At 33.1% G+C, this 12,008-nt stretch overlaps 1 protein-coding gene across 5 annotated transcripts in view; it reads right to left on the bottom strand.

Moving 5' to 3' along the window:
• Positions 1 to 12,008, bottom strand: part of LOC131166419 (uncharacterized) — a 49,387-nt gene that overhangs the window by 31,666 nt on the left and 5,713 nt on the right. The gene's annotated exons all lie outside the window — the stretch shown is intronic.

Raw genomic sequence — 12,008 nt, 5'->3', positions numbered from 1 at the left:
AGACACAAGCCATTCATTCTTTGCTAATTTTACATATAGACAAGCATATTTAAGCAAAGCATCATGCATAGCCGCCTTCCTCATAAGATGAACCTGGAAAATATAAGAAAAATGTGAGCAAACATAGTTCAGTAGGAAACCCATTTATCCATCGATCACCCATTTAATTGGTATAGGCACTTACTCTATAGTTTAGCTTACATTTCAAATGATCCATCTTTATTCTTAATTAAATCTCCTTCCATGACATTCTTCTATTTATACCGATTTATCACTGAGAACAAAATGATAAGGATGTCTACAAATAGCTCAATAACATGGGCACAAGAGTGTGCCAAGACAACCACCACATTCAACAAAACATTCCTACAGAGGTTTAAGGTCTTTCACACAAGGGAACAACAGTCCACATGACAAAGGACCTGCTTTTGCCATCTTTTAAACAGTTTTATAGAAGGCATAGATCTAAGAAATTAGGAATTTTATATTAGTTCAGGGATATTAGTTTATTCAGTAACTTTTAGGGGCCCTTTGGTATCTCAAAAACTATGAAAGTTAAATCAGAAAAGAAAACTATAAAAAAAAAAAAAAAATAGATACTAAAAAATTAAAACAAACTGAAAACCTGATATGCTCATCTTTGTATTGAATCAAATAACAAGTAGAGAATCATTTTATTTAATTATTATAATTTTAAAACTCATCTTTCTACTGCTCCAAGAACAAGCATATGGTACAATACAATAATAAAATAGTAAAAAAATATTTTTTTGAGTGACTTAACATTTTTATAAAAAAACATTAGAAATTTTATGGATATTTTTATTTTAATTATATTTTAAATTCACATGGTCATTTTATTTTAGTTATAATTATGAATTTTATATAGAATGAATGATTTAATCTACAAAAGTCAATTCTGTAGTCACAACAATAGAAATCCATAAAATCTAGTTTTCAATTTTTTTTTTTTTTTGTGAAAACTAACAACAAAAACGAAAAACTACCACAAAAAACAAATGCATGTAATAACCTATTTCTTCGCTATATAGCAACAAAAGTAGGTAAAAATAAAAATAAAAAAAGGACATCCTGGGCAAACAGCTTTTTGAGGGTAAAGGGAGGGTTGTCTCGGTGTATTAGTGTACACAACCTTACCCCAGCTTTTATGCAGAGAGGTTGTTTCCTTGGACTCAAACATGTGACCAGTTCTGTTCACAAAGAGCAACCTTACCAACGATCCAAGGCCTACCCTCAAAAATTAAAACAAATAAAAATAAAAATATACCAAAAAGCCTCTTAATTAATTTGGGATGATTTTATAATTTTCTATTCTTTTTCTTTTTGGTGGAAGGTAAGAATCATATATTAGGACAATGAAAAAAAGCACAAAGTAAAAGTCAAAACAAAATACACAGAAGAGATCCAAAAAAAAAAAACATTAACGCAATCAAAGCCTTCGTGTAACAAGATAAAACAAGAGCAATCAACTAGCTAGACTGAGAAATATATAAAGAATCTGCCAAACTTGTTAAAACAAGCACATCTAAGCTTCACATCAACATCAACTTTCAGAGAAACAGCAGCAGCATTAAAAGGAATCTGCTGAAACAGTAAGGAGATTCAAGCCTTCCAAACATGATAGACTCATGAAGCCCAAATCAATTTACTAACAGTAGCCTCTCCACCTTGCCAAGAGTGTATAACCAAGCTAACTTAGTATTCCACGAATAGAACAGTCTAGGCCTATGAAGAGCAGCAGAAGAGGTCTCATAGATAACCTTTGTTTTGGGGTTATTTCATAACTTTTCATAGTTCTTTCTCTATGGTTTCTTAGTTGCATAAAATATAGGCTTCTGATGAATGGATAATTAATTTTTGGATGCTTAATTGAGTCTACCGTTATTCCCTCTCATAACAGTCTCTCTCTCTCTCCCTCTCCCTCTCCCTCGTGTCTGATTCTCTTCATCCTCATTTCCCTTTCTTCTTTCTTCATTCTTTCTTTCTTTCTTCTTTCTCATTCTTTACCCTATCTTTCTACTCTCTTATCTTCTTTGTTTACTTTCTCTCCTCTCCCATTTCCTCTCTCTAATCTACCTACTTTTGTATCACTTCTCTTTCTTTGTAGCTGTCCTACACAAATTAGCCAAGCCAAGAAGCGTTTCAGATGTTCAAAGTTTGACTATCTTAAGAAAGGAAAGCTTCATCGGACCTCTAAAACTGTTAGGGCATCCATTGAGATAAAGAAGATGACTCACATAGGCATCCTGATTTTAGGAAGTCCTTGAGGTTTCTTGTAAAGGTGGTGCTTTGAGCCAAGAGGGACACCTAATTTCATTATTTAATGAAAATTCTTTGACGTCAAACAAAGGCACATCATTATGATAAAGAGTTCTATTCTGTATTAGATCCCTCCACCATTGGAGATACTATTTGTTGCCTCAAGAATTTGTACTCTGCTCTCATCACCAAGCATTGTGATATTTGAGTTCACATGAGAAATTGAGATCTCAACATGCCAGGCAGGTAGAATTCTTCAATGAATACACTTTAGTTCTTAAGCATCATACAGGTGTTGAGAATAAGGTTGCCAATGGCTTAGTCAAGTATTAACTATTCTTCATGCGATGAGTCCTGAGGTTTTCGGTTTAAAAGATTGAAGGATGAGTATATGACCTGTTCAAATTTTGGAATCATCTTATCAGAAGTGAGTAGTAAATTTTGGAATTGTCTTGTCGGAAGTGAGTAGTTGTAATTCCTAGCATGGTACCCCTAGGAGCTACGTTGATTTTGTTGTCTACGAGGGTTATTTACTTAAGGGCACAAGGCTGTGCATTTCAAGCACTTAATTTCAAGATTTCTTAGTTTGGGAGTTGCATGCAGGTGGTTAAGCGGGCAATTTAGGTAGAGAAAAGACCAGTGCCCACACTGAGGACAGGTTTTATTGGCCTTCTTTAAAAAAATATCGCTAGGATAGTTCTCAGCGTCACACTTGCCAGTTAATAAAAACTACAAAATCAAACACTGGACTTTACACATCTCTTTGCCACACATGCCATGAATAGACTCAGTATTGGTATTCCTAGGTCATGATTTTATCTAAAATGGCACAGTTTATTCCTCATCATTAGATTTCTGATGCTTCAAATGTTGACGAGCAATTCTTTAGGGAAATTGTCAAACTACATGGTTTGACTAGCTCCATAATGTATGGTAGAGATGTAAAGTTTATCAATTACTTTTGGAACACTTTGGAAGCTGCATGGCACTAAGTTAATGTTTTCCTCTACCATTCACCCCCAGACTCATGGTCAAATTGAGGTTGTTTATCATAGCTTGAGTGATTTCCTCAGGCATTCTGTAGGAGAAAAACAGGGCAGTTGGGACTTGGTATTGCCTATCGCTGAGTTCGCTTCTAATAATTCGACAAATAGTTCCACAAGCAAGAGTTCATTTCAGTGTGCCTTTGAATACAAACCACATGCTCACATTGACCTTGTTCCTTTACCACACAATCTGAACCTGCTGGCTCCTTTGCAAGTCATATCCATGATCAGCATGCTGAGGTTAGGTGCAAATTTTCCACAAGTAATATAGCCCATAAAGATGTGCATCGCAGGCTAGAGATTTTAATGTAGGTGAAATTGTCATGGTTCGCATTCATCATAGTTACTAGAAAATATCAACACCCTAAAAAACCACAAATTGGTAAAAAAAAGTTCCAAAACATGGTACATTTTGTTACAGAATGCTAAATACAATGATCCAAAATTTCAATTCAATATTTTTCCCATAGCATTTTTTTTTATTAGTTAAAGCAGGGAACCATCACATAGTAACTTTATTCTCAGACATTATTAATCTATTTCACAAAGAAAATCTCTCCAGGTTTAGAAATTTCTCAACATTCTCTTCAAAATATATGAATTCTAGTACACATTTTTCATTCGCGAAGATATCTATATAAGTATACTCCTAATGTCCCTAATTTTAGAGCATGTGGTGTACGCACAAAAGAGAATAAAACAAAAAAAGGACATGGAGGACAAGATACCCTCCTTTTACAATGAATGAGAAAGCAACCAAACAAGAAGTAAATACAGAGGTAGCAACACAGCAATTCAAGACAAATGAACCAGCCAATCCCGCTGCATGTCTACCAAAGAGACATGCCAAAAGAATCCATTAGCTGAAAACAAAAGAGACACCAAGAAAACCACTCTGCTCCAAAGCATCATACTGGAAGTCACAACCCTTTAAAAATTCTGGCATTTCTTTCCTTCCGAATGCACCAACTAATAGCCAGAATAGTACACCTCCAAAGAACTTTCCTCTCCTTTCTCTTACCTAAACCGACAAACATAGTAGCACAAAACAATCCAAAGAAGCCAGGCTACCCCAGTTTTCTCCAAATATCAAATTAAATTATTCCAAAGTCCACAGACAAAGAGGAAATGTAGAAACAAGCGAGAGCAAGTTTCCCCACTCCTGCAGCACAGCACACAAATATCAAGAGATAGGGCCTTGCTAGGACCCTTTTTGCTGCCTTTTAAACAGTTTAATAGAAGGCATTGATTTAAGAAATTAGGGATTTTACATTAGTTTGGAGATATTTGTTTATTTCATTAATTTTTAATTAACTTGGAGTTATTTATGATTTTTTTATTGTTTTGAGGTTGTTTTTGAAATTTTAGGAAGTTATATCTTTTAAGATTTCTTAGTTGCTTATAAAGTGTAACAGGCTTATGATGCAAGCATAATTACTTGCTTAGTAGAGTCAAGCTTCCCTCCCTCCCTCCCTCCTTTGCTCACATGCAGTAATTTCTCTCCCCCTCTCCCTCAATTCTCTCCCTCCCCCTCATGTCTCTTTCTTCTTTCTTCGTTCTTCTTTATTTTCTCTTTCTATATTCTTCTTTTTTTCTGTTTAATAAATGGAACTATGACTGAGTTGTGCAACTCCAAGTGACCCACAAGTGCAATATGTGATTATTCCCTTTCAGATTAACAACCTTTTCTCTTCTTTTCTTTTTTTATCTGTAAAAAAGAGAGGTCTCATTAAAAGGCACAAGGGGTTGCCACCCAATTACAACAAGAACAAAACAGGAATTTCTCACAACATATAATGTTCAGAAAGTTCAAAATAGCAAAAGTAAGCATATAAGAGCCCTTAGACCAAAAATGTATGACTGGTCAACCGTCTATCCTTCTAAGCAGCATAACTAACCCTACGAAAGCCCCTTTGTTCCTTTCCTTCCACATAGTCCAAAAATGGTGAGAGGATCAGAGGAATCAGGCCCATAGTTGTTATGTTCTCTTCTCTTTGCCAGAACAAGATTTCTTCCAAACCCAAATTTCCTTCTCAATTGTCTTGGTTGTGGCCCACTGCTACCAGAGCAAGATTCCAAAAGTTTCTCGTCCATAAACAATGGATTCATCTATGTTCTCACACAAGTAACACCTATTAACAAGAATTAGGCCCCTTTTATCAAGGCTATTGATAGTAAGAACTTCCCAGACCAGCTTCCCATGCAAAGAAAGCAGCTTTTGTGGGAGCTGGAGCTTTCTAAATGCCTTTCCAGGGAAATGTGGACTAATCTAATCTTGACGGTCCTCATGCTTAAGGAGCCAGTGCTATACATTTTTCCAAGAAAACCAGTGCAGCAAGTTCCCAAATCCCAATCCTTAGAATTCCTTGCAAAAAGGATGTCCCTTGTGGCTCCAATCTATACAGCTCTTGCATTTTTTCCCAATTAGGAAGTTGGGATCAAAGAGGGGATGTTCCACACCAGATATCTAGCCAGAAAGACATGTTATCACTATTATCCATCATGAATCTGATTAGAGAAAAGAAATTATCCCAACCTTCCTAATCCACTTCCAAGCCTCCACTCTAAAAGATTCGCAAGTTTCTTTGAAGTTCCAAACATTATGCTCAACCAATAATTAGCCAAATTTCTACAATAAAGATTTTATTATTCATAATCTCTGAAGCCATTTTCCGAGAAAATCTTTGTAGAAGTCAACAAGCGATTTAATGCCTAAACCCATTGAATGAAAGGGTTGTTTGACAGCCTTCCATTTACCAAGTGATATTTAAAAACATCCTTTGTGTCCCCCAAAAGAATCTTTTTTCAAATATCTTCAAGTCTTTTAGCCGCCGAGCTAGGGATGGGGAAGAGACATGTAGTACACACCAAGAGATTTGAAAAAGTGTTCTTGAGTCTTGACGAGGGTAACTCTTCCACTTTTCGATAGGTAATTTCTCTTCTGCCCTACAAGCTTTTTCCCAAAATTTTCAGCAATGAGATAAGCCTGCTTTCAAGTTTTTTTTGTTCAAGAAAAATAGCAAACTCCAGTAACACAATGAGAACCATGGGGTAATGGGTCATGCCCGTCAGTCCAACCCATCTTGATCTTATGTTTTTTCCAGATTTTTCACTTTCCTCATTGTTTTGAGTATCATAAAATTTTGATAAGCCATTTCCTTGCCATGAATTTGAAAATTGTTCAAATCTTAAGAACTGAGACTAAGGTGGTGTTTGGTAATTGGAAATCAACTCTAGAAGTTAGAATTAAAATAGTTGATTCCAATCATATCATTTTGTTTGTGGTAATCTCACTCCGATTCTCATTCCATGCATGAATTAGATTCCCCCTTCAGCACACTCTTTGGTTACTACATCTTAACCCAATTTGATTCCTAAAAGCATAATATACTGCCCCATTCACCATGTATGCATATACAAATATATATATATATACACACATGTACAACTCTGCTTGTGATGCACTTAATGTCCTAATCTTTTCACACATAGCTGCTCCCAAGCCCGAGTAGAGGAGGAGGGTTGCGTTAGGAAGCTGCCAACCATCATAAAATTTGTCAGATCACCATGATATGAATCCTTACTGATTCTCCGAGGCATCCCCTATGAGCAACGTGCACTTATACCACCCGGGTGTAATGAAAAGTGGGCAAGGGTGGGCTAGGTCATCACCCTAAAGCGAGTCGACGTGTTGCGCCCAGGTACATTGTCAAATATGTGAGGGTTCCCGCATCATTCTGGATGCAGGTGGGTAAAGAAGTTAGGTCAAGAGACTAAGATTAGATTAGCAACTTGAAATATAGGGACACTTACGGGTAAAAGCATGAAAATTGTGGAAAAAATTATTAAAAGAGAAATTAATATAATTTGCCTTCAAGAAACTAAGTGAGTGGGGTAAAAAGCTAGAGAAATTAATAAATCAGGATTTAAACTTTAAAAAAAAAAGCATAAGAATGGAGTACGAATTATTGTAGACAAAAACTTAAAAGATAGTGTTGTAAACGTAAATAGAGTAGAAGATAGGATTATAAAAATCAAGATGGTCTTAGGTCAAGAGACTAAATATCATTATTGTTTATGCTCCTCAAGTGGCCTTATCAGAAAATCTTAAGAGACAATTTTGGGAAGATATGGATAGTATTATACAAGGCATATCAAAGACTGAGGAAAAATTCATAGGAGCATATCTGAATGGACACATTGGAAAGGATAATAAAGGTTATAAGAGGATACATGAAGGATATGGATATGGAGACAAAAATGAGCTTGGAGAGATGATCTTAGACTTCGCTATGTCATACGATTTTATTACAATGAAAAATTACTTTAAGAAGAGAAAAAAGACATAATAACCTTGAAAGTGGACAAAATAAAAGTCAAATAGATTTTTTCTTAACTAGGAGGGCAGATCGTTTATCATGTAAGGATTGTAAAGTGATTCCAAGTGAAAGCTTAACCACACAACATAGAGTTTTAGTGTTAGATATATGTATTAAAAAATGGAAGAGAAAGGATAAAATAAATCAATGTAAGAGAACTAGATGGTGGATCCTAAAGGGAGAAAATATAATAAAATTTAAACATAAAATGATCAAAGATGATGATTGGACTATAGAGCATGGGGTAGACACAAACACTCTTTGGAGTACTAGCTCTATATAAAAAACAGCAAAAGCGATTTTAGGTGACTCAAGAGGAAGATTCTCGAATAGCGAAGAAAGTTGGTAGTGGGATCAAGATGTTCAAAAAGTCGTAAAGACAAAAAGAATTTGGTATAAAACATGGAAAAAATGTAAAAACATGGATAACTTTGAAAAGTATAAAGAGGCGAGAAAAAATACAAAAAAGGCCGTTAGTGAAGCTAAACATAGATCATTTAATAATTTGTGTGATAGATTAGATACAAAAGAAGGGGAAAGAGATACAATTAAACTTGTTAGAGCTAGAGAAAGAAAAAGTAAGGACTTAGGTAATGTAAAATGTATAAAAAGTGAGGATGATATTGTCTTGGTTAAGGAAGAAGACATAAAAGAAAGATGGCGAAGTTACTTTAGTAAGTTGTTTAATGAAAACCAAATAGAAGGCTTAAACTTAGAATTGACAAATGACGAAAACACTAAACATATGAGATTTATTCACAAGATTAGAGTTAATGAAGTTAATTTGCACTAAAAAAGATGAAAAATGGAAAATCTATAGGACCGGATAACATCCCAATTGAAGTTTGGAAATGCTTAGGTGATAATGAAATTATATGGTTAACTAATTTATTTAACACAATTATAAAAATTAAGAAAATTCCAAATGAATGGCGGAAAAGCACTTTAATACCGATATAAAAAAATAAAGGAGATATTCAAAATTGTAATAACTATCATGGAATTAAACTTATGACTCATGCGATGAAACTGTGGGAAATGGTAGTTAAACAAAAGTTAAGACTAGAAACGAAGGTCTCAAAAAACAAATTTGGTTTTATACCTAGGAGATCAACTACAAAAGCTATATATTTTTTACAAGATTATGGAAAAGTTTAGGGAAAAGAAAAAGGATTTGCATATGGTATTTATTGATTTAGAGAAAGCGTATGACAGGGTACCTAGGGAAGTTCTATGGTGGGTTTTACAAAAAAAAGGGTACATGTAGTAGGTATTTTGATGTCATTAAGAATATGTATGATGGCGTAATAACTAGTGTAAGGACTATAGGTGGAAAGACTACAAAATTTCCAATCACAATAGGTGTACATCAAGGATCTGCTTTGAACCCTTATCTTTTTGCTTTAGTGATGGATCAACTAACTGGGAATATCCAAAATGAGGTTCCATGGTGTATGTTGTTTGCAAATAATATTGTATTGATTGATGAAACTAGGGATGGAGTAGAGGCTAAGTTAGAATTATGGAGAGAAGCTTTAGAATTTAGAGATTTTAAGAGAAGTAGAAATAAGACAAAATATATGAAATGTAATTTTAATAATAGTAGGAAGAATATTGAAGATAAAGTTAAAATTGATGATGTAGAAATAAATAGCACTTGTAGATTTCGATACCTTGGATCTATTATGCTAGCTAAAGGAGAAATTGAAGAGGATGCAATGCATAGAGTTAAAGCAGGTTGGGTAAAATGGAGAAGTACTTTAAGTGTACTTTGTGATCGTAGAATACTCTTAAAATTAAAAGGAAAGTTTTACAGGACGGCTAAAATACTAGTTATGTTAAATTGATCAGAATGTTGGGCAACAAAGAAACAACATATCCAAAAAGTAAAAGTTGCCGAGATGAGAATGTTTAGATGGATGAATGGTATAACATTGAAAGATAAATTAAAAAAATGAACATATTTGCAGTAAATTAGGCATAACTCCTGTAGAAGATAAGATAAAGGAGGGACGACTCAGATGATTGTACGCCAGTGGAGGAGTGAATTAGTTATCGTGAGGGGTAATAGAAAGCGTAGGGGCAAACCTAAAATAATGTGAAATGAGAAAGTAAGGATTTAATAGCCCTAAATTTGTCAAAAGAAATCGGCCATGATTGCATAAATTGGCGAAAAATGATTCATGTGGCCGACCCCACTTAGTGGGACCTAAGGCTTGGTTTTGTTGTTGTTGTTGTATATACACATACACTGCACCTACACATTATAATATAATAACTATATATTATAAAAGTACATGATATAATTAATATTGTGATATTACTAAATATAAATATATAATGATTAACATTATTATAATTATTATAAAGCATCATTATCATAATTATTAATAAAATTTACTATTATATTAATAATATTGTATGAATAATATAACAATATTGAAACATATAAAAAATAATATAATCATATTAAATAATAAATACTATAATGTAATTGTGGTATGATTATTGATTTAGTATATTATTATTTTATAACATTAAAACAAAATAAAATATAAATTATTAATATAATTAATTTAAATGAATAATAAGAGAATTTTATAATGTTATAATATACAAAAGAATCTATGCTACTGTTGTGTAATAAGAAATGTTATTATGGTATAGTAATTGTTTTGTTACATTATTATCATTCTTATTATCATAAATTATATTATAATAATATAATAACTTATACTATTATTTAAATTTTTTAAATTACATATTAATAAAATATAATCATCCTAAATATAAGATAAAATGTAATATTAGTAATACAGTTATAAGAAAACACAATTATAACAAGAAATACAGTAAAATATAACATGAAAAGTATAATCAAGTACATGATGGTAATGATATAACAAAATTAATTATTACATAATTACATAAAATAATATTAATAACAATTTTTGACATGAAATACAATTGTTAAATAAACTTTTATATTATGTAGTATCATAATTGATAAATTAGAGTCATTCCAATTCTTATGTCTACACATACTAAACACTAATACAATTCTGATTTCAATTTTGTGTCAAACCAAATGCAAGAGGGGAATCTGGCATTTCGCTTCCAGCTCCAATGCATTCCATTTCCTATTCCAGTCGCAAACAAAACACTACCTAATAGCTTGCAATCAAATGCATCTAGTGCAGCTTCCTCTTCAGCAAAGGTTCTCTCAAACATGATTTAAATCTCATGAGTAGAACCACAATTCAGATGCGGGTCCACTACAACTCAGCTGAGAACCATTCTAAATTGCAAACAAGGAAAAGAAGAAACAAAATCTTCATGATAGAAGAAAATGAAGCACACAGTAGACAGGGAAAAATGGTGCGAGAGAGAGAGAGAGAGAGAGAGATCATCCAATATAGCAAAATAATAAACTAAATAAATAAATACAGTTTGATTTTACTGACATGGAGTCAGTAAATATGATTTTTGGTTGAGTTTTTGTTCATTGAAGAAGAGGAAGAAGACTAGTCAAGGGAGGTGACTGTAATTTTCAAAACTCAGAGAAGGTCCCTGCCATATAACCAAAATTCAGGAGATTGTAGCATAATCTACTCTGAAAAAGCAGATATAATCAGATCATGCAGAGAAAACCAAATCCTGTTTCATTAATTATTCACTTTGCAAGCGGAACCCAGCACCCATAGTGCCTCACTTTATTCAAAGCAGGAAGCATCCATTTCTTTGACATATGAGGTATCAGGTTCCTTTTTAGCCTATGCCAGTGTCGAATAGACGAAACTGGTCCTAGTGCTGGTTGGTCAATACACCCATCAATCAATCCAAATATAATAAAGGCGATGACGATGATGATGATGAAGGGAAAAATGATTGCAAGAGAAACAAGCGGAGTACAAGCTAAGGGCCCATTTAGCTATGGAAAACAATTTTCACTTCCTATTTTAAATTTTTCAAAGAATTATAAAAATGACAGCTTACTTTTTGGTTTTCCAAGATTTATATTAAAAAGCTAGAGAACAAAGGATTTATTTAGTAATTGAAACAATTCTACTTTTCATTTCTAGATTTCCTTATAATTACAAAAGCACACCATGTTTTCCAATTTTCAAAAAAAAAAAAAAATTTAAATCTAAAAAAAAAAAAAAAGGATGTTTTACAACTTTCCTATACAAATTTAGAGAATTGGAAAACAAGATGACATTCTCACAATTATTTGAAAATTTGAAAATGGAAAATAAAACAATTTTCCACAAGTGAATAATGCCAAAAAAGATTAATTATTTTT

The sequence above is a fragment of the Malania oleifera genome, chromosome 10, assembly GCF_029873635.1.
Source record: "Malania oleifera isolate guangnan ecotype guangnan chromosome 10, ASM2987363v1, whole genome shotgun sequence".
In the NCBI taxonomy this organism is placed as follows: Eukaryota; Viridiplantae; Streptophyta; class Magnoliopsida; order Santalales; family Ximeniaceae; genus Malania; species Malania oleifera.
The sequence above is the reverse complement of the archived record's forward strand: the minus strand, read 5'-3'. Positions and strand labels throughout refer to the sequence as shown.